Below are 21083 nucleotides of genomic sequence, written 5' to 3' on the forward strand. Positions count from 1 at the left end.
GATAATAATAACAATAATGATTAAGTACTGTGCTACACTCACATAATATAATATAATATAACATAATATTCTGGTTTGAATAAAATGAATTAAATCATTAAATGAATCAGCGTCATGTGACTAATGGAGCATCACGTGATTGGCTGAATTATTCTCACAATCACAGATTAAACATCTGATCTTTTTAAATCTCAAGTTTTGAGGGAATTCATTTAGTTTAGAACATAAAATATTTATAAACAAATCAAAACAGACTTTTTTGGAACTGAGTTTGTATAAATATCTTTGGAGTTCTTTAAATCTAGAATTTTTAATTCATATATATTTAATACATATGTATATATATATATATATATACGTGTGTATATATTGAACAATCAGAATAGCAGAATTCAGAGGAAAAAAGTCAAATCCATAGTTTGAAAGAGTTTTGTTGAAACCCATGAGTCTGATGTTCTCTTCATCCACACAGACCATTAGGTTTCTCACTCGCCACTAAATCGACTTCATCAGTGAATGAACGGTGCAGAAAAACTCTTTGCATGTTTAGAGACGAGTTGTTGGCTCTCAATCACTTTTGGCCGCTGATTCAGTGCCGGTCAGTGATAACGAAGACAAACAACGTCCAGTGATGTGTGAGGTCTGAGGTTCTCTGCAGGACAAACTGTGGAGTCAATGAAATCACTTTCACTGGGACGTTATCATCGTGTGACCACTCCATCCGTCACCTGCTCAATCCACTCAACCCTGTGTGTGTGTGTGTGCGTGTGCGTGTGTGTGCGTGTGCGTGCGTGTGTGCGTGTGCGTGTGCGTGTGCGTGCGCGTGCGTGTGCAGGTTTTATGTCTCTCTGCACAGCAAACACATGGATCGTTCTATTTCTCCTCCTCACAGGTTTAAACTCCACATGATCAATCTGAACCTGAATGAATGGATTCATGCTGCGTTCATTTACATCACAGCTGAGCGCGACGTCGCCGCCGATGTTCAACATCAGTGATTCCCAAAGAATGGGCCACAATGGTGAAATGGTGAAATATAAATAAATATGTTTTGTGAAATATGTATATTACATTTCAAAAAAACTAGTGCTGTCAAACGGTTAAAATATTTAATCGCGATTAATCGCATTAATGTCATAGTTAACTCACGATTAATCGCATTAATGTCATAGTTAACTCATGATTAATCGCATTAACATCATAGTTAACTCGTGATTAATCACATTATTGTTATAGTTAACTCACGATTAATCGCATTAATGTCATAGTTAACTCGTGATTAATCACATTATTGTTATAGTTAACTCCGATTAATCACATTAACATAGTTAACTCGTGATTAATCACATCATAGGATTAATCACATTATGTCATAGTTAACTATTAATCGCATTAATGTCATAGTTAACTCGCGATTAATCGCATTAATGACATGGTTAACTCGCGATTAATCGCATTAATGACATGGTTAACTCGCGATTAATCGCATTAATGTCATAGTTAACTCGCGATTAATCGCATTAATGTCATAGTTAACTCACGATTAATCGCATTAATGTCATAGTTAACTCGTGATTAATCGCATTAATGTCATAGTTAACTCACGATTAATCGCATTATTGTCATAGTTAACTGACTCTCGATTAATCGCATTAATGTCATAGTTAACTCACGATTAATCGCATTAATGTCACAGTTAACTCGTGATTAATATCACATTTGTATCTATTGTAAATGTCCCATTATTTCTTCTTATTTTAATGTTCTTATCAACATAGAAAAGTGGATCTTCTTGCTTTGTGCAGATGTTTTTTTATTGAGACAATATCTCTGTCACCTGCATATTGTGACTAAAGAGCTCGCGGTCTTCGGTGGTCTCCTTACTACGGTTCGAGGGTCTGCCAGCTTGGTTGGTAACACTGCAGACATCATGACGTGGACAAATGATCCAGGCTGCGTTGGATACGTAGAGCCCGCTTGGAGACGGAGAAGCGCACAGCGCTCGCCATCCACTCCAAACACAACGTGAGCTACTTCTCTTTAGCCCAAACAAGTGTGTGCAGCGTGGCTGTTGTTGTGTTTGTGGTCTAGTTAGATCTGGTGTGTTGTTGTAGTTTTTCTAACGTTACTAGTTGTTGCAACAGCTTGAAAAAAAACACAAAGTTTGCTCGGACCAAAAAGAACGTTAATCTCAAGATAAAAACATGGACGCTGTTAAAATGGGTTTGTGTTAACACGTTAATGCATTTGACCCATCCTAGAATTAGGAGCAGTGGGCCGCCACACTGAGTAGCGCCGGGTGCAATGGGGTTTGGGTACCTTGCTCAGGGGTACCCCAGCCCTTTTTTTGGCCTGGTGGGGATTTGAATCGGCAACCCTCCGGTTACAAGCCAAGTTCCCTTTCCACTTGGCAGCCCGTGGACTGGGAGAGGAGAACAGAAAAACAAGCAGAGAAGCTGCTGGTGATCTTTGACACTTGCTGCAGGTCACTGTGGTTCACCAGCATCTCCACTGGATCCTCAGAGACTCATCACACTCTGCTCACCACCTGTGAACCACACACACACACACACACACACACACACACACACACACACACACACACACACACACACACACACACACACACACACACACACCATGAACATAAATATGAGACTGTGATTAACATAAACCTATTCACCATCATATCTGACTGATTTAGATTTATTATTGCTCTAGATGGATGATGGATGGATAATTGATGGATGATGGATGATATTGGATGGATGATGTTGGATGGATGGATGATGGATGATGGATGGATGAATGTATCGCTCCACATACATAAATTCACTTCACAGACAACTTGAATATACTGTATGGTGGGTGTTTTTTTTAAAGTTTTATGCCGATATTCAATTCTTCTCTTTGTCCAGCTGTTTTGAATCGTCTTCACATGAACACATTTGAATGTATGAAGAATCATTTATCTTACAGACAGAAGTGTGGTGAAGGTCCAGGCTGAGGCTTTGAGAGTGACTGAGGAAAACAAACTAACATAATCCTTGGATTCACACTGAGCTGCAGTGAAACCGGGTTTGACCTCAGAGCTCTGTGTCGGCTCTTTGTTCAGCCACTCATTCTTACTTTGAACACGTCCATGAGCTCCACACAGTGAGCTTTGTCAAATTCTGCTAAATGTCTGTGAATCTACTGTGATTTTACAGTGCAGAAGGGGTTCATTTGAGCCGGATCCTGCCGGAACAAGATCCGGCACCTCTTACTTTTGGCTTCCCAGTGTTCCGGTACTTATTTGGGCAGATCCGGTACCTCTCATAACAAAAAAAAAAAAAGGAAATTATTAAATTAAAAAAAAACATATATAAAAATGTTTAAAATGAAACAATAATACGCATATATTAATTTACAGAACAAATCCCAATAATTTCATGTTTATTAAGAGTCGGAGATCCAACTGGGCCAACAAACCACGCCCCTGACAATAAAAATGAACTTTTGAAATTGGCTGCATCTGAGGAGCAAGCAGAGAGGAAAAAAACGCAAAAAGACGTCAAAAAGACAGATTTACTGTATTTTTTCAAAAAGAAGGAAGAGTTGCATGACACTTCAGACGAGCCAGAAAAGCCTCCACAAGCGGCGACGAGGGCAGCTGCAGCGTCATGTTGATGGTCAAAACCGGCCGCGGCAGGAGGCTTGCACCGCAACAGCTAGCCGGGTTAACCGACAACTAGCCAAGCCGGGGCAGGAGGCTGGCACCGCGGCAGCAGCTGGTCAGGTTTACCGCCAGCCGGAGCAGGAGCCAGCAACAGTGCTAGCAGTCAGCCAGGTGGACCACCAACAGTCGGAGCAACGGGTGGGTACCGTGGCATCAGCTAGCACGGTACAACAGACGGAGCGAGAGGCGGGAACCGCGACACCAGCTGGCTTACAGCAGGAAGATTCAAAAAGAGAGGAGAGCGCATTGAGCCGTCGGGAGTGTGGGACGTCCAGCGACAGGTCAGGGATGGGATGCACAACCGTTTGGACAGCAGCTCAGACTTACTACCCCTGGCTTCTTATGGAAAATTCAGGTTTTGGCTGCAGGTTTTGGCACAACGTGTAAGGCGGTGGGGACTTTGGGGGCAGAGAAGACGGGGGGGGATGAAACTCGCAAAAGAGTGGCTTTCATCTGCTCCAGATATAAAAAAACAGCAACGCGCACTCAGAACATGCTCGTAACAAGGCTCACCTAGCAGCAGCAAGCATTCTTGAGAAGGACAAAGGGGACACTTTAGGACAGTCAGTCTGAACAGATGGCCACTACAGCTCGCGTATTTCGCACGGCGTACAAAGAAGGCTAAACGCCACCATCCCGCATATGGCTTCGAACATGAGATTGATTGCCAAGAATTAAATGGACTCGATATGTGGAGAATTTTACATTCCACTGTAGCGTGTGTAAACATACAGAAACATATTTGTGAAGAAATGAAAAGAAAACTGTTTGAAAAAATAGTACAGTCCCAAACTCAGTTTAACGCTGGATGAGTCGACCAGTTTAAGCAAAAAGAGCTGCTTGATAATATACCTTAGGGCTCAGTTGCCTGACAAGGACAAGCCTACAAACATTTTTACTGAACTCGTAGAGCCAGATGATCTAACTGTCCGTGGTATTGTCCACAAATTGTTGTCTGCTCTGGAGCGTCTACATTTGACACAGGATTTTCTCTCTAAAACCCTCAGTGGAGTAACATCTGTTATGTTAGGGCGTAAAAGCGAAGTGGCGAGTCGGCTCCAGGTCATTTTCCCCAACATTACTGTGTGGCACTGCTCAGCCCACAGGCTTGAGCTTGCAGTCGCACACGTAGTGAAAGAGATGGGCGCTATGAAAAAATATTGATGGACAAGTTATACGCACTGTATAGCACGTCTAACAAAAACCGAATGGAGCTGAGAGAGTCCGCTGAGAGCTTGGGTGTCCAACTATGTAAAATAGGTCGTACTTTAGACACTAGATGGGTGGCATCAAGTTTTAGAACCGTTGAAGCAGTGTGGAGGAACTACCCAACACTTCACAAGCATTTCAAAACGGCATCAGAAGATCCCTCCCGTGATAGTGTCACAAAGCAAACGTACAGTGGGATTGCTATGCACATATCTTCGCATGCGTTTGTGAACAACTTTGCAAGAATTATCCGAGCTCTCAGCCGAGCTTCTAAAACGAGACATTACCATCATTTCAGCACACAAGACAATTTGTCGGGAAATCAGGGTACTTGAGGCCATGTCGGATCGGCCAGGGCGCTTCACTGAACTCAGCCAAAGGGGAATTGAGGAAAACTCTTTCCATGATATCAAGCTGAGTGGAGGAAAATCAAGCGACAAAACACTCGACCCCAAGCAGTTTTGGAGTTACTTGTTGCTGTCAACAGCTTTCCAACTGCAAGTGCTGAATGTGAGCGCGGATTTTCTCAGATGAACTTGATTTGCACTCCCAAGCGTGCCTCTTTGCTCACATCCACCATATCAACTTTACTCTTCCTAAATCTTGTTGGACCCCCCCCCGGCTAAATTCAATCCAGTGCCGTACGTGAAGTTGTGGGTGGCCAAAGGACACAGAACTGCCACAGACACACGCAGTAAAAGCCGAGAAAAAAAGAGGAGGAGAATCCGGACATGCTCGTGATGTGGGGTGTTTTGGACTAAATATGGTGAGCGAACTGTCTATTAATAGGTCGCCGTGCCAATCTTTGAACAACAATAATAATAATGGAGAATATGTGTGATTTATTAAAAAATCACACATATTTCGTTTTCTTTACACATTAGACCTGTTGAGAAATCAATTGCTGACTGTATATTGTAAGTCCCATCAGTGGTGATGTGGGCATTTGCCTGTGCTGTGCAGAGAATAGCCTAAAATAATTGTAAATTATCGTCATAATATTTATACCATGGATATTATTTGAAATTGAAGCTTGTAAGTCCCACAGTGTGACATTTTCATGTTGTTTTCAGCACGTTTTCTGTATACGTTCCCGGGACCTGTGCCCGTCTCGTCATCCCTGAGCTGTCATGTGTATGTTTGCGTTCCAGCACCTTATGATTTACAAATTAAGCAGTGCAGTAACATAATCTGTTACTGCACTGTAAAAAAAATGAGTTCACACAGTCTGCGTTTGGATCACAAAGTGTCACAAAGAAAACGTCCACGGAAAGTTTCACAAGTGAATTCTACTACTTTATAAATGCTTCTCGTCTCCGCCCACCTCGGCTCTGCTGCTGTACACAGTGTGACTCCCAAAACCAACCGAGTGAATGCAATGCGCTTCCGTCGTTCCTAATGTGGAAATTTGAACATTGTTATTGTGTTATTGCTGAGAGAATCAAGGACGCGTCCTCTCTGTTGACAAAGACAACACTGAACTGACAGAGACGTCCGTTTGTCTTCTGTTCTCCCGGCTGTGAAGACTGTGAAGCGGGAGCAGACACGGAGTGGTGAAGACATCGAGTGAACACCATGAAGAGCTTTTGTCTCGAAAACTGATTTCAAAAACATCCGTCCTGTTTTTTCTTTGTAAAAAGCAGGAGACAAGTCAATGTCCTCAGTCACTGGATTCAGCTCTTCTTCAATAGAACATGACGACAGTTCTGTAAATGATGTTCACATTTAGAGGAAAATGGACGATAAAGTACGACACATATGAGTGTGATTGACAGCTGGATATCAGACAGATTAAAATATAAAACAGTTTATTTCTATATTTCTTCTTCATTTGTACACAGCTTAAATGTGAAAATACACTTCAGTTAAGAGTTTATTTTTTAAACTTGAGAAGAATTGTTAAATATATAAGTTGTTACAGTGTTGAGTTAAACTTGTGTCTCTGTGAATAATGAAGGATAATCATTTCATTGATTTTGCACTGTTTTTGCTTTGTTTGTGGCTTTTTAACAGTTTCAATTTTGGGTTAATTGTACAGGTTAAGCCTCTTGAAATAAACTGAAATAAATCCATTCATTTATTCATTCATTCATTCATTCAAGAATGACAGCTTTCAGCCCCTGCAGTATTTTTGTCAGTTATCCCTCACGTCTCTTTCCTCCTTCAGTGCACAGTGTTTTTATGAGTGCTGTCAGTTAAACGTGGTATTAACGTGTTATTAACATGTTATTAACGTGTAATTAACTTTGTTAACACAGCGTCAATGTTTTTATCGTGAGATTAACATTCTTTTTGGCCGAGCAAACTTTGTGGTTTTTTTTCACATATTGTTGCAACAAACTCGTGAGTTAAACAGAATGAAACTATGAACTAATGCGCGTGAGTTAACTATGACATTAATGTGATGAATCGTGAGTTAACATTGAATCGCTAACTATGACACTAATGCCGAATGAGCTAACTATGACACTGAATCGAGGAATCGAGCTAACTATGACACTAATGCGATGAATCGTGAGTTAACTATGACACTAATGCGATGAATCGTGAGTTAACTATGACACTAATGCGATGAATCACTTGCACACTAATGAATTTAAATAATGCGATGAATCGTGAGTTAACTATGTTAACTATGACACTAATTGAATCGAGTTAACTATGACACTAATGCGATGAATAAGAAAGTTGACACTAATGCATGAATCGTGAGTTAACTATGACACTAACGCGATGAATCGCGAGTTAACTATGACACTAATGCGAATAGTTAACTATGACACTAATGCGGCGTTAACTATGACACTAATGAATGATGAATCGCGGAGTTAACTATGACACTAATGCGATGAATGTTAACTATGACAATAATGCGATGACACTAATGCGATGAAAGTTAACTATGACACTAATGAATCGAGTTAACTATGACACTAATGCGATAAAGTTAATGTTAACTATGACACTAATGCGATGAATCGCGAGTTAACTATGACACTAATGCGATGAATCGCGAGTTAACTATGACAATAATGCGATGAATCGTGAGTTAACTATGACACTAATGCGATGAATCGTGAGTTAACTATGACAATAACGAATCGAGTTAACTATGACACTAATGCTAATCTGATTAATCGTGAGTTAATTAATCGCGAGTTAACTATGACACTGCGAATCGCGAGTTAACTATGACACTAATGAACACTAATGCGATGAATCGAGTTAACTATGACACTAAATGACACTAATCGCGGAGTTAACTATGACAATAATGGAATCGCGAGTTAACTATGACACTAATGCGATGTTAACTATGCTAATGCGATGAATCGCGAGTTAACTATGACACTAACTGAATGAGTTAATCGAGTTAACTATGACACTAATGCGATGCGAAGTTAACTATGACACTAATGAATCGCGAAGTTAACTATGACACTAATGTCGCTATGCGTTAACGCGGAAGCATCGGGTTAACTATGACACTAATGCGGCGAATCGGAGTTAACTATGACACTAATGCGATGAATTTGTTAACTATGAATATATTTATATGATGAATCGTGAGTTAACTTAAATGATAAGAGTTAACTATGACACTAATGCGATGAATCGAGTTAACTATGACACTAATGCGATGAATCGCGAGTTAACATTTTAATCGTTTGACAGCACTAACAGTAACTGCTCTGTTTGATAAAAACATGCTTGTGTCTTGTGTCCATAGAGGAAAATAGATGAGATTTCCTGATGACAGTGATGATCTTGTATCTTCTCTATATTAACTGTAACAATAGTCTGAATCACACTAGTGTTACGGTCCCTGAACTCTGTGACCCTCTCCACTGTGTCTGAGACTATGAACAGATTATTGGTGAGTGAATGAATTCCTCTGACACTTCCTCACTGTTATCTTTGTCTACTTTGCAAGAAAAAGTCTAAGTCGACTGTGGTTCACAATCTTATTTATTTCAAATCTTTTTTGCACTCGTGGGATCTCTGCGACTTTTCATTGTGTTGTTGTTTGTCTCTTGTTTGCTGCAGGATGTCGTTGTTTAGGTAAACACAGAGTGAAGCGGGAGTGAGTTTGAATAGAAGAGAAGAGACAGTTTCTGTTATCAGCTCATCCACTGGCACCGCACTTATCTCACTATTTCCTTAAGTTTCATCACTTTTATCTTTGTCGGTTGCACAGAGTGAGATGTTTTTCTCTTGGTTTGGTTGTTGACGTGTGCGTGTGCTTCTCCACACAACAGCAGACACACGATGTCGGCTAAAATCTCAAAAACAAAGCAAATACTTTTGCTTTTCTTGGCTTTGAACGTCTCCCTCTCTAGGGGGCGCCACAGAGGATCCACATGTTTGATTTGAGACAATATCTCCGTCACCTGCATATTGTGACTTATTCCTCTTATTGTGAGAGCCGCACTATAATCAGCCTGCAGTGATAAAGTTCTACTTTCAAAACATTCAATAATTTAAAGTTAATTTCGTAGTCATTACTTGTGTGGATTTGCAACATTGTACATTTGTGTGACTCTGAACATTCACTCGACTCTCGTAAGATTTCACTCAAAGCTTAAACATTTATATTTGAAAATGCAGTAGTAGTAATAAACCTGTTATATTTTTCATTTGTCTAATGTCACGATGTGTATTTTAGGCAGACGCCGACGTGCTGGTTTCAATTTTATGATTTTTTTTAGCTCTTCTTTCTCTCTTCTCTTCTACATATGTATGCATACATACATATATATACATATATATATATATATATATATATATATATATATATATATATATATATACATATGTATGTACTGTATGTATATATATATGTACATACATACACATACAGTATATACACATATGGTGTACGTCTACACACACAGAAATATGATATGAGATGATATTTGGTATTTTCATGTATACATTTTTTTTTAAAGAAAATGTGATGATTTGAACAAATCAAATAGATTTAGTGACTTCTTCATAATCACCGTTTGTGAGTGTGTGTGATACGCGTGCGTTGTGTTTTCGTGGTTTCATCACATGTTTGCTGGATTAACGTCAAGGTCACAGCTTGTCCTTGAGGATCCATTTCCTATATGAAGGCAGAATATGGATGGAAGTGTGGCCGCTCCGCGCTGCTGTTTGAGTCACGTTATGTAATGAGCTTCTTCTTCTGCTCCCCACGGATCTAATGTCATTATGGAGATGAATTACCTGGACAGCCCCCGACACACACACACACACACACACACTCCTCCTCCCCGCCCTCATCCGTTCATCTCTGAACAGACTGTTATAAATGGATGATGGGAGGTTTCTCCTGTGAGACCAGCTCTCCTGACGACCTTGTGCCATTTAGTAGGAACTGGACTAATGTGCATGAGTGAAGGTTTAATCACTCCCACAACTCATGTGAATGATCTACACTCACTAACTCCTGCACACGTTGTTTTCATGGAATAAAAATAACCCGATCTTCAGCAGACATTTACTGCCATCGTGATACGATCTGTAAACGCAGATGAATATCAAAGAGGTGTGTCACGCTGCTGTGTTTCACTGGAAACTGTTCACAGGAAGTGAGGTCATTAAAGGGTAGAGAGAGAGACTTGTTGACCTGCCGCATGGTTTCCTCAGGCTGGGCTGGTAATGTGTGAGCAGACCTGGTTCCAGCCTCCACCGAAGTCCTCCTCAGGCCTGTCCTGAACACAACAACACACTGGATAAAAATCAGGCTTTAAATCCACAACTCAACACAACTCTGATCTAATGTTGTCCTGAACTGTTCAACACTGTGTGTGACAAACTTACCTCACGTCTTATACTGAAAGAGCTGAAAGAACAATGAGTGACGATTACTATGAAGTGCACAGTTTTCACGTTTTAAGATAAAAATCATAAAATCAGGTGATTGTACTATAAAAATTGAAGTCTAATTATTTTATCTTTGATTTCTGCTAAATGAAAAATACACCCTGGACCTTTGACTGAGCTCCAAAAAGGAAAACTAGATTAGAATCTTTTCAAATATTGCACAAAGATTAATTTTCCTGTTTTTAAACAACTTTTGTTTCCAGAAACTTCAGAAAACTATAAAGTTTGGCTCCACAGAAATATTCTCAAAATTGAAATAAACCACTAATAGATACAAATGTGTGATTCATAACTAGCTGACTATGACATTAATGTGATTAATCGCGATTAAATAGTTGACTCGTTTGACAGCACTGATTTATATAGAACAGTAATAAATATGGAAGCCTGAGGCTCATGGATTGTAACCCTGTCATAAGGGAGAGAATATTTTATAACTTTACAACGTTAACATTTCTTTTCAACAGTTTGTTGTGGATAAGACTTTTTAACCTCAGAACAGTGAACAGATTTAAGGGTCACTTTCATGATCCGTCCTCGCTGATGGAATGTGTACGTTTTTGGTATTTATGCATCAGATTAAAAGTCATTTGGAAAAAGGGTTGAATATCACTGGTGATACGTTCCGATACGTTAAGTGCAAACATTGAGATGTGAGTTCATTTCTTTGTCCATTTGTGTGACTCTGAACATTCACTCGACTTTTATATTTGAAAATGCAGTAGTAGTAATAAACCTGTTATATTTTTCATTGATCTAATGTCACGATGTGTGTTTTAAATCAACTAAATTAAGATCTGACGCCAAATAAACAGCCTGTTAAAATGACACAGATGTTTCAGAAAGTGCGTGTGCTTGTTTCCAAAGTGACTGAAATATGGCTCATGTGATGGTGGAATTACAGTTGAACAAATATAATCTGTCACTTTTGTGAAAAGATGAACAGATTACAAACATTCTCGATCACACAATGGATGATTTTGACTGGAAAAGTCAAAGAATCAAAAGTCCACTTGTTTCACATTACAACTCCGTTTCAAACTTCTGTTTAGCCCTGAAGCAGCAGGTGGAGGCTCGTTATTTACAACAATAACAATAAGTTACAGCCGGCAGAGAGAGAGACAGAGAGAGAGAGAGAGAGAGAGAGAGAGAGAGAGAGAGCGAGTCCACAGCTTTGTGCTGAGCAGAGGAAATAAAGACAACGCTGGATTGACTTATTCACACAGGTGAATTAGATGTAAATACATGAAACATTAATAAATGCATTTTTAGAAGTCCGTTCATTTTACACTCTATATTATGTTGATTCTATCATTTAGAATAAATAATCCAGTCAAGTGAGTGGAAAACCCTTAATAATCAAGAGGCTCTTTAAACTTCAAATAAACATTTCTCCATTTTATGATGAGTGGGCTCGTCCACCTCCATCGTCCTGGGTGCAATTCTGAAGCTTCTCTGTTTCACTGCAACTGATCAGCACTAAAAAATAATAATAACAACAATCCAGTTGAAGAATTATTGAGTTTTTATTCAGTGAAAGGGTTTCAGAGTTCAAACTATGCTGTCAAAGTCTATCCTTGTAAATAATATATTATCATGTTAAAAAGTGCGTATATAATTACATCTTTATGCATAAATAATCCTTTAAAAACGTAGTGGTTTACGAGATGAAAAGACATAATTAACGTTGATTTTTCTTACATTGATTGACAGCTCTATTTCTTACTCATCTGTTTCCATGACATTGAAAATCCACATTTGGTTTACATTCATTATCACAACATAGATTTGGTTCGTTTGCCATTTAAAACACATTCTAATGACTGAAGTTCAACAAAAGCTCACGGGTGCATCGTCAGTTGAAAACACTGATTATTTAATAATGTAATTATAATTATGACTGATGATTAAAGACACTTTTGTTTATTTCAGATGTGCTTAAAGAAAGATTGTGTTTGTTTTTTATGTTAAAACTAATGTTTGTTAGTTTGTCAAACTATTTTCAAATTCAACCTCATGAAGTTAAAAAAAATATGTAATGTAAGCGATTTTGGCAGAAACGCGACGAATAAAACACTAAACAAGAGAGAGGACACGTGAGTCAAGTTCTGTTGTAGTACACTGGTTGTTGTTGTTGTTGTTGTTATTGTTCTTCGTTGTTAGCTGTATGCACTTTCAAGGTGAAGTCAAGTAAATCTCGTTGTACAACTTGTATAATGACAATAAAGGCATTCTATTCTATTCTATTCTTCTATTCTATGTTGTAGTTAATGCAAATAAAAGTTTGTGAGGTGACAGCAGTGAAGGAAATGAAAGTATCACTGTGTCCCTGTGACGTCATGTTCACAAGAATGGAATGGACAGACGACTTTACCGAAAAGTCTTATGTATAGAATCACTCTTTACCTCTTTGGTTGTCCACTGAGACGCCTGCTGGCTGGCAATGAATCCCACCAAAGCAGCATTTCCTCTGGGAGTGTTGGCGGCAAAGGTGACGCAGAACGGACATTCAGTGGAAGAACCGGCCACGATTTCCCCTGAGAAGCCTGGAGGGAAACAGAGACTGTACAGCTTCATCATGACACGAGACAATAACAAGAACCACATATCAAAGAAATCATGTTTCATTTGTAGGAAAACTGAAAGTTTTAAAAACATAAAAATGAAAAAGCTTTATATCATTTAACCCACTGGGGAAACATACACTAAACTTTTATGTAAACTTCAAAAAATACTACTTTACAGAGAACGAGAGAATATCTTCACTTTCAGGCATCTGTGTTTGGATATGTGGAAGTACATGAAAACTGTGTAAGTCTATAAGGAAATTTGCTTCTACTTTTAACTTGATTTATAACACACAGTTAACGGTTTCAGTAAATACTTTAAACATGAAAACTGAAGCAGAAATTGTGTTTGTTTTTTAAAATGAAAATGGTGTAGTGTGGATGGTAGACATTTAAAATGTGAAAATAGCGTTTGTGTGGATGACAGACATTTAAAATGTGAAAATAGCGTTTGTGTGGATGACAGACATTTAAAATGTGAAAATAGCGTTTGTGTGGATGACAGAGATTTAAAATGTGAAAATAGCGTTTGTGTGGATGACAGACATTTAAAATGTGAAAATAGCGTTTGTGTGGATGACAGAGATTTAAAGGCGACATAGAGCGGAAGCTCCAATTAACACTGTGTTTGTGTGTGTATCTGCGTCATGACCTCGTTTATGAAACCCTAAAGTTTCAGAACAAACACTTCAGCTACTGATGAGAAAATAGGGTTTTATTGTTTTCCTGGGCTCTGCGAAGCGGATCGGCACTTCCGTATGTTGATGATGTCATCAGTAAACCTCATCACTCCTCTCACCACCATAGCGCCTCCTGCGTATCTGAGAGCTGGCCTATCTATTACGTCACCTTAGTATGTGTAAGTAGACCTCCATAACTAACATATATATGTGACCATGAAGACAAGTTAATATATGTAAGTAGACCTCCATAACTAACATATATATGTGACCATGAAAACAAGTTAATATATGTAAGTAGACCTCCATAACTCACATATATGTGACCATGAAAACAAGTTAATATATGTAAGTAGACCTCCATAACTAACATATATGTGATCATGAAAACAAGTTAATATATGTAAGTAGACCTCCATAACTAACATATATGTGACCATGAAAACCAGTTAATATATGTAAGTAGACCCCCATAACTAACATATGTGTGACCATGAAGACAAGTTAATATATGTAAGTGGACCTCCATAACTAACATATATATGTGACCATGAAAACAAGTTAATATATGTAAGTAGACCTCCATAACTAACATATATATGTGACCATGAAAACAAGTTAATATATGTAAGTAGACCTCCATAACTAACATATATGTGTGACCATGAAAACAAGTTAATATATGTAAGTAGACCTCCATAACTATATATGTGATGAAACATTAATATATGTAGAGACATAACTAACATATATGTGACCATGAAAACAAGTTAATATATGTAAGTAGACCTCCATAACTAACATATATGTGTGACCATGAAAACAAGTTAATATATGTAAGTAGACCTCCATAACTAATATATATGTGACCGTGAAAACAAGTTAATATATGTAAGTAGACCTCCATAACTACATATATGTGACCATGAAACAAGTTAATATATGTAAGTAGACCTCCATAACTAACATATATGTGTGACCGTGAAAACAAGTTAATATGTAAGTAGACCTCAAGTAGAAAACAAGTTAATATATGTAAGTAGACCTCCATAACTAACATATATGTGACCATGAAAACAAGTTAATATATGTAAGTAGACCTCCATAACTAACATATATGTGTGTGTAAGTAGACCATGCTGAATTAATATATGTAAGTAGACAACTAATATATGTGTGACCATGAAATGATGAAAACAAGTTAATATATGTAAGTAGACCTCCACAACTCACATATATGTGACCATGAAAACAAGTTAATATATTTAAGTAGAACTCCATAACTAACACATATATGTGATCATGAAAACAAGTTAATATATGTAAGTAGACCTCCATAACTAACATATATGTGACCGTGAAAACAAGTTAATATATGTAAGTAGACCTCCATAACTAACATATATATGTGACCATGAAAACAAGTTAATATATGTAAGTAGACCTCTATAACTAACATATATATGTGACCATGAAAACAAGTTAATATATGTAAGTAGACCTCCATAACTAACATATATGTGATCATGAAAACAAGTTAATATATGTAAGTAGACCTCCATAACTAACATATATGTGACCGTGAAAACAAGTTAATATATGTAAGTAGACCTCCATAACTAACATATATATGTGACCATGAAAACAAGTTAATATATGTAAGTAGACTTCCATAACTAACATATATATGTGACCGTGAAAACAAGTTAATATATGTAAGTAGACCTCCATAACTAACATATATGTTGTGACCATGAAGACAAGTTAATATATGTAAGTAGACCTCCATAACTAACATATATGTGACCATGAAAACAAGTTAATATATGTAAGTAGACCTCATAACTAACATATATATGTGACCATGAAAACAAGTTACTATATGTAAGTAGACCTCCATAACTAACATATATGTGACCATGAAAACAAGTTAATATATGTAAGTAGACCTCCATAACTAACATATATGTGTGACCATGAAGACAAGTTAATATATGTAAGTAGACCTCCATAACTAACATATATGTGACCATGAAAACAAGTTAATATATGTAAGTAGACCTCCATAACTAACATATATGTGATCATGAAAACAAGTTAATATATGTAAGTAGACCTCCATAACTAACATATATGTGACCGTGAAAACAAGTTAATATATGTAAGTAGACCTCCATAACTAACATATATGTGACCATGAAAACAAGTTAATATATGTAAGTAGACCTCATAACTAACATATATGTGACCATGAAAACAAGTCAATATATGTAAGTAGACCTCCATAACTAACATATATGTGACCATGAAGACAAGTTAATATATGTAAGTAGACCTCCATAACTAACATATATGTGACCATGAAAACAAGTTAATATATGTAAGTAGACCTCCATAACTAACATATATGTGACCATGAAAACAAGTTAATATATGTAAGTAGACCTCCATAACTAACATATATATGTGACCATGAAGACAAGTTAATATATGTAAGTAGACCTCCATAACTAACATATGTGCGATACAAGCATTCGATGTCACCTTTAAAACATGAAAACAGCATTCGTGTGGATGGCAGATATTTAAAACATGAAAACAGCATTAGTGTGGATGCACCCTCAGCTTCACCTGTGGCCATCATTTTTTTGGCTGCTGCCCCATGTTGAAGAAACAAATATGATAACTCTGAGCTGCTGCTGCTGTCAGCTGTAACCTAACCTGTCGTCACCACAACATTTCTCTCTGGATAATGAAGGAGTTCGTGTTCACCACCAGGCTGCTCCCAGCTTCATTATGTCTCATAGCTGCACTCAGCGTGACATTGTCGCGACTGCTGTGGCAAATTAACCAACATGGAAGAACATTGTCACCGGTAAGTGAAGAAACAGACGTGATGCTGAGCCTCAGGCAGCCTCCAAGGACAAACTGCTGCTTTCAGGATTTTCTCCACAGTGGAGAAGATCATTCAAAGCAGCAACGCAGAAAAAGTGCTGAAAATTCAAAATCCTGGGCTTTCTACAGGTGATAAGAGTCAGAGCTCAGCTGTCTGCCTTTTTCATATCAGCCAATAAGACAAAGTCTGTTACCGTCTGCTTTCAAAGTGTCTCAGTGATTTTGCGCCACTCATGGGTTTAAGTCTGGTTTTTAATTACTTTCGTCTCTTCAGTGTCTCCAGCAGGAGGTAAGAATGGCAGCATCTGCTGCTAGATTCACACTGACAGACAATTAAAACACTCTCTACTTCTTCATGACTTTAGTCTGAAAAGCTCAGAATGAGATTGTCAGAATACAAATTCATTAGTCGGAATAAGAGTGGACATTTTAATTTAACCACTCTCTTTTTTAATGTAAATACATGTGTCACTCCGTAACACTATCTGCAAACAATCATAAATTTAATCATACAAATGTATTTGGTCACCTTTACAACTAACTAACATGACAAATTACTATTTAAGAACCTTTTTATTCTCTTATTCAGTAAATGTTCATTTTAGTGCTGTCACAAGATTAAAATATTTAATCATGATTAATCACATTAATGTCATAGTTAACTCGCAATTAATTGCATTAATGTCATAGGTAACTCACGATTAATCGCATTAACGTCATAGTTAACTCGCAATTAATCACATTAATGTCATAGTTAACTCGTGATTAATCGCATTAACGTCATAGTTAACTAGTTAATTAGCAATCAGCATCATAGTTAACTTTCGATTAATCATTAATGTCAATCACTTAGCTTGTGATTAATTGCATTAATGTCATAGTTAACTCGTGATTATTGCATTAATGTCATAGTAAACTCGCGATTAATCGCATTCATGTCATAGTTAACTCGTGACTAATCGCATTAATGTCACAGTTAACTCGCGATTAATCACATTAATGTCAAAGTTAGCTTGTGATTAATGGCATTAACGTCATAGTTAACTTGCGATCAATCGCATTAATGTCGCCGTTGCTCCTACGATCATCGCATTAATGTCATAGTTAACTAGCGATCAATCGCATTAATGTCATAGTTAACTCGCGATTAATCTCATTAATGTCATAGTTAACTCATGATCAATCGCATTAATGTCATAGTTAACTCACGATCAATCGCATTAATGTCATAGTTAACTCGCGATCAATCGCATTCATGTCATAGTTAATTCGCGATCAATCGCATTAATGTCATAGTAAACTCACAATCAATCGCATTAGTGTCATAGTTAACTGCGTCAATGCGCGTCAATGTCATAATGACTCACAATCATTACGCGTAATGTCATGAGACTGCGATCAATGCTTATTAATGTCATAGTTAACTGCGCGATTAATGGCATCAATGTCATGGATTAACTTTCGCGATTAATTGCATTAGCGTCATAATTAACTAGATTAATCGCATTATCGTATAAACTCACAATCAATCGCATTAGTGTCATAGTTAACTCACGATCAATCGCATTAATGTCATAGTTAACTTGCGATTAATGGCATCAATGTCATAGTTAACTCGCGATTAATTGCATTAACGTCATGGATTAACCGTTAATAGCATTAATGTCATGAATTGGCTTCCGCGTTAAAGCGCGTCGTCATAGTTAACTCATGATTAAACGCATCAACGTCATAGTTAACTCATGATTAATCGCATTAATGTCATAGTTAACTCACGATTAATCACATTAATGTCATAGTTAACTCACAATTAATCGCATTAATGTCATAGTTAACTCACGATCAATCGCATTAATGTCATAGTTAACTCTCGATTAATATCACATTTGTATCTATTGTAAAAGTCTATGATTTCTTTGTGTCCCATTATTTCTTCTCATTTTAATGCTCTTATCAACACAGAAAAGTGGATCTGCTTGCATTGTGCAGACTAATTCAGGTGTGTGCAGCGTGCCTGTTGTTGTGTTTGTGGTCTAGCTAGATCCGGTTTGGTGTTGTAGTTTTACTACTAGTTAGTAGTTACTAGTTGTTGCAACAGTATGTGATAAACAACACAAAGTTTGCTCGGCCAAAAAGAACGTTAATCTCACGCTAAAAACATTGATACCGTTAAAATGGGTTTGTGTTAACGAGGTAATCACACGTTAATAACACGTTTAACTGACAGCGCGAGTATAAATGTGAGTCCTGCTGATATTGTGTGTTTGCTTCTACCTGCTGCAGATCTGTCATTGTGTTCCTGGCCCTGAACATTCACTGCTTTTCTTCCATCACTGCCCGTCACACGTCAACAACATGAATCTGCACCGCGTTAATCTTCACATATTCATAACATCACGTTGGAATGTTCCAGTCACGTGGGCTCCGCCTCCTGGATTACACTTGGCAGGAAAACGTGACACATAATAAAACTGCAATTAATCTCTACACGAGGCTGTGAACACATGAGGAGAAAATGACAAATACCTCGTCTCAGTTAATAATCTGCCAGCAACAACAACATGAACACCAACACATCTTTAGTGACATGAAGGTTAAATGTTTGAAGAGAAAACATGAAAAATAAAATAATGCAATTATTGCAATGGAAAAACAGTTTAGAACACACACACAAACACACACACACACAGAAACGAGTGTTTGTGAACAAACTGTTCACTCAGCGTCTGCTGGGTCATAATGAATTCATCATGTGACCACAGACATGTTCGAAAAGTCAAAACAAGATTTCACCATGAATCTTCTAGCCTTCACTGGTCACACCAGAAATGAAACAGCCACTTGTTCTGACAGTAATACATGTTAATCTGTAATCTGATAATCTGTCTATGATGGATTATCTGATTAAAACAGTGAGATTATTATTTGATGTAAAACTCACCTGAGATTATTAAAAGTCAGTTTCTGCAGATCACACACATGACGATGATGATGGTGATGATGATGATGATGATGATGATGGTGATGATGACGATGATGGTGGTGATGATGGTGATGGTGTTGATGATGATGATGATGGTGATGATGATGGTGAAGATGGTGGTGATGATGATGATGATGGTGATGATGATGATGATGGTGGTGGTGATGATGGTGGTGATGATGATGGTGAAGATGGTGGTGATGATGATGGTGATAGTGATGAAGGTGATGATGATGGATGATGACGTGATGATGATGATGATGATGATGATGATGATGATGGTGATGATGATGATGATGATGATGGTGATGATGGTGATGATGATGGTGATGATGATGGTGGTGATGATGATGGTGGTGATGATGATGATGATGATGATGGTGAAGATGGTGGTGATGATGATGGTGATAGTGATGAAGGTGGTGATGATGATGGTGATGATGGTGATGTGATGATGACGTGGTGATGATGGTGATGGTGTTGATGATGATGATGATGATGATGATGATGGTGATGATGATGGTGATGATGGTGATGATGATGCTGTCAGCGAGCAAAATTAAATAAATGAATAAATAAATAAAGCATTGTATGCAAAATGAAATGAATGAGACTGTTGCAGTAACATGTACAACAGTGAGATGAGACGTGGCTCCAAAGCTGGATGGACACGATCACACATGACACGATGAAACCTCTCCTCATTATGTGTCGGGCAGATGTTCAACAGGAGTCAAACTCCGGTATCTGAGGTGGTTCTCGCTGACAGTTGTGATCACAACTCATCATCACACTTAAATCAAGATGACAGCAGTAAACAGGTTCAGTGCGGTGGCAGTTTATACGATTTAATAACCTCACATTAAGCTCATAAATCAGTTTGCTGGAACGTTCAACGACAGACAGAGATTCAATCACTCTTCTGCTTTCTCTTTGGTCTCCACTGAAGGTGCTCAACCTCTAAAAAAATGAGTTTACATTTTTATTTTTATATTTATTTTTTTAAAGGTCCAGAATAAAAATGTTTAAAAATGTTTTTCATATAAAAATGAATGGATTTAAGCATGGAATCGTTTCAGAAAACAATCACATGAGACGGCTTTTCCAAAATTCAACACTTTGAAATGTGAGCACTTTTTTTT

The 21083-nt window shown here is 37.7% G+C and overlaps 1 long non-coding RNA gene across 2 annotated transcripts; it reads right to left on the bottom strand.

Moving 5' to 3' along the window:
- Positions 1-2402: 2402 nt before the first annotated feature.
- LOC122758493 lies at positions 2403-19977 on the bottom strand. 2 transcript variants are annotated; one of them, XR_006358154.1, is made up of 5 exons: positions 19900-19977; positions 13223-13362; positions 10754-10775; positions 10560-10644; positions 2403-2548 (listed from the first exon to the last, which is right to left on the bottom strand). It is a non-coding gene; the product is annotated as an uncharacterized LOC122758493 (long non-coding RNA). The 2 variants fall into 2 exon arrangements; XR_006358153.1 differs by lacking the exon at positions 10754-10775.
- Positions 19978-21083: the final 1106 nt, after the last annotated feature.

Source organism: Solea senegalensis, linkage group LG21 (genome assembly GCF_019176455.1).
Source record: "Solea senegalensis isolate Sse05_10M linkage group LG21, IFAPA_SoseM_1, whole genome shotgun sequence".
Lineage (NCBI taxonomy): Eukaryota > Metazoa > Chordata > Actinopteri > Pleuronectiformes > Soleidae > Solea > Solea senegalensis.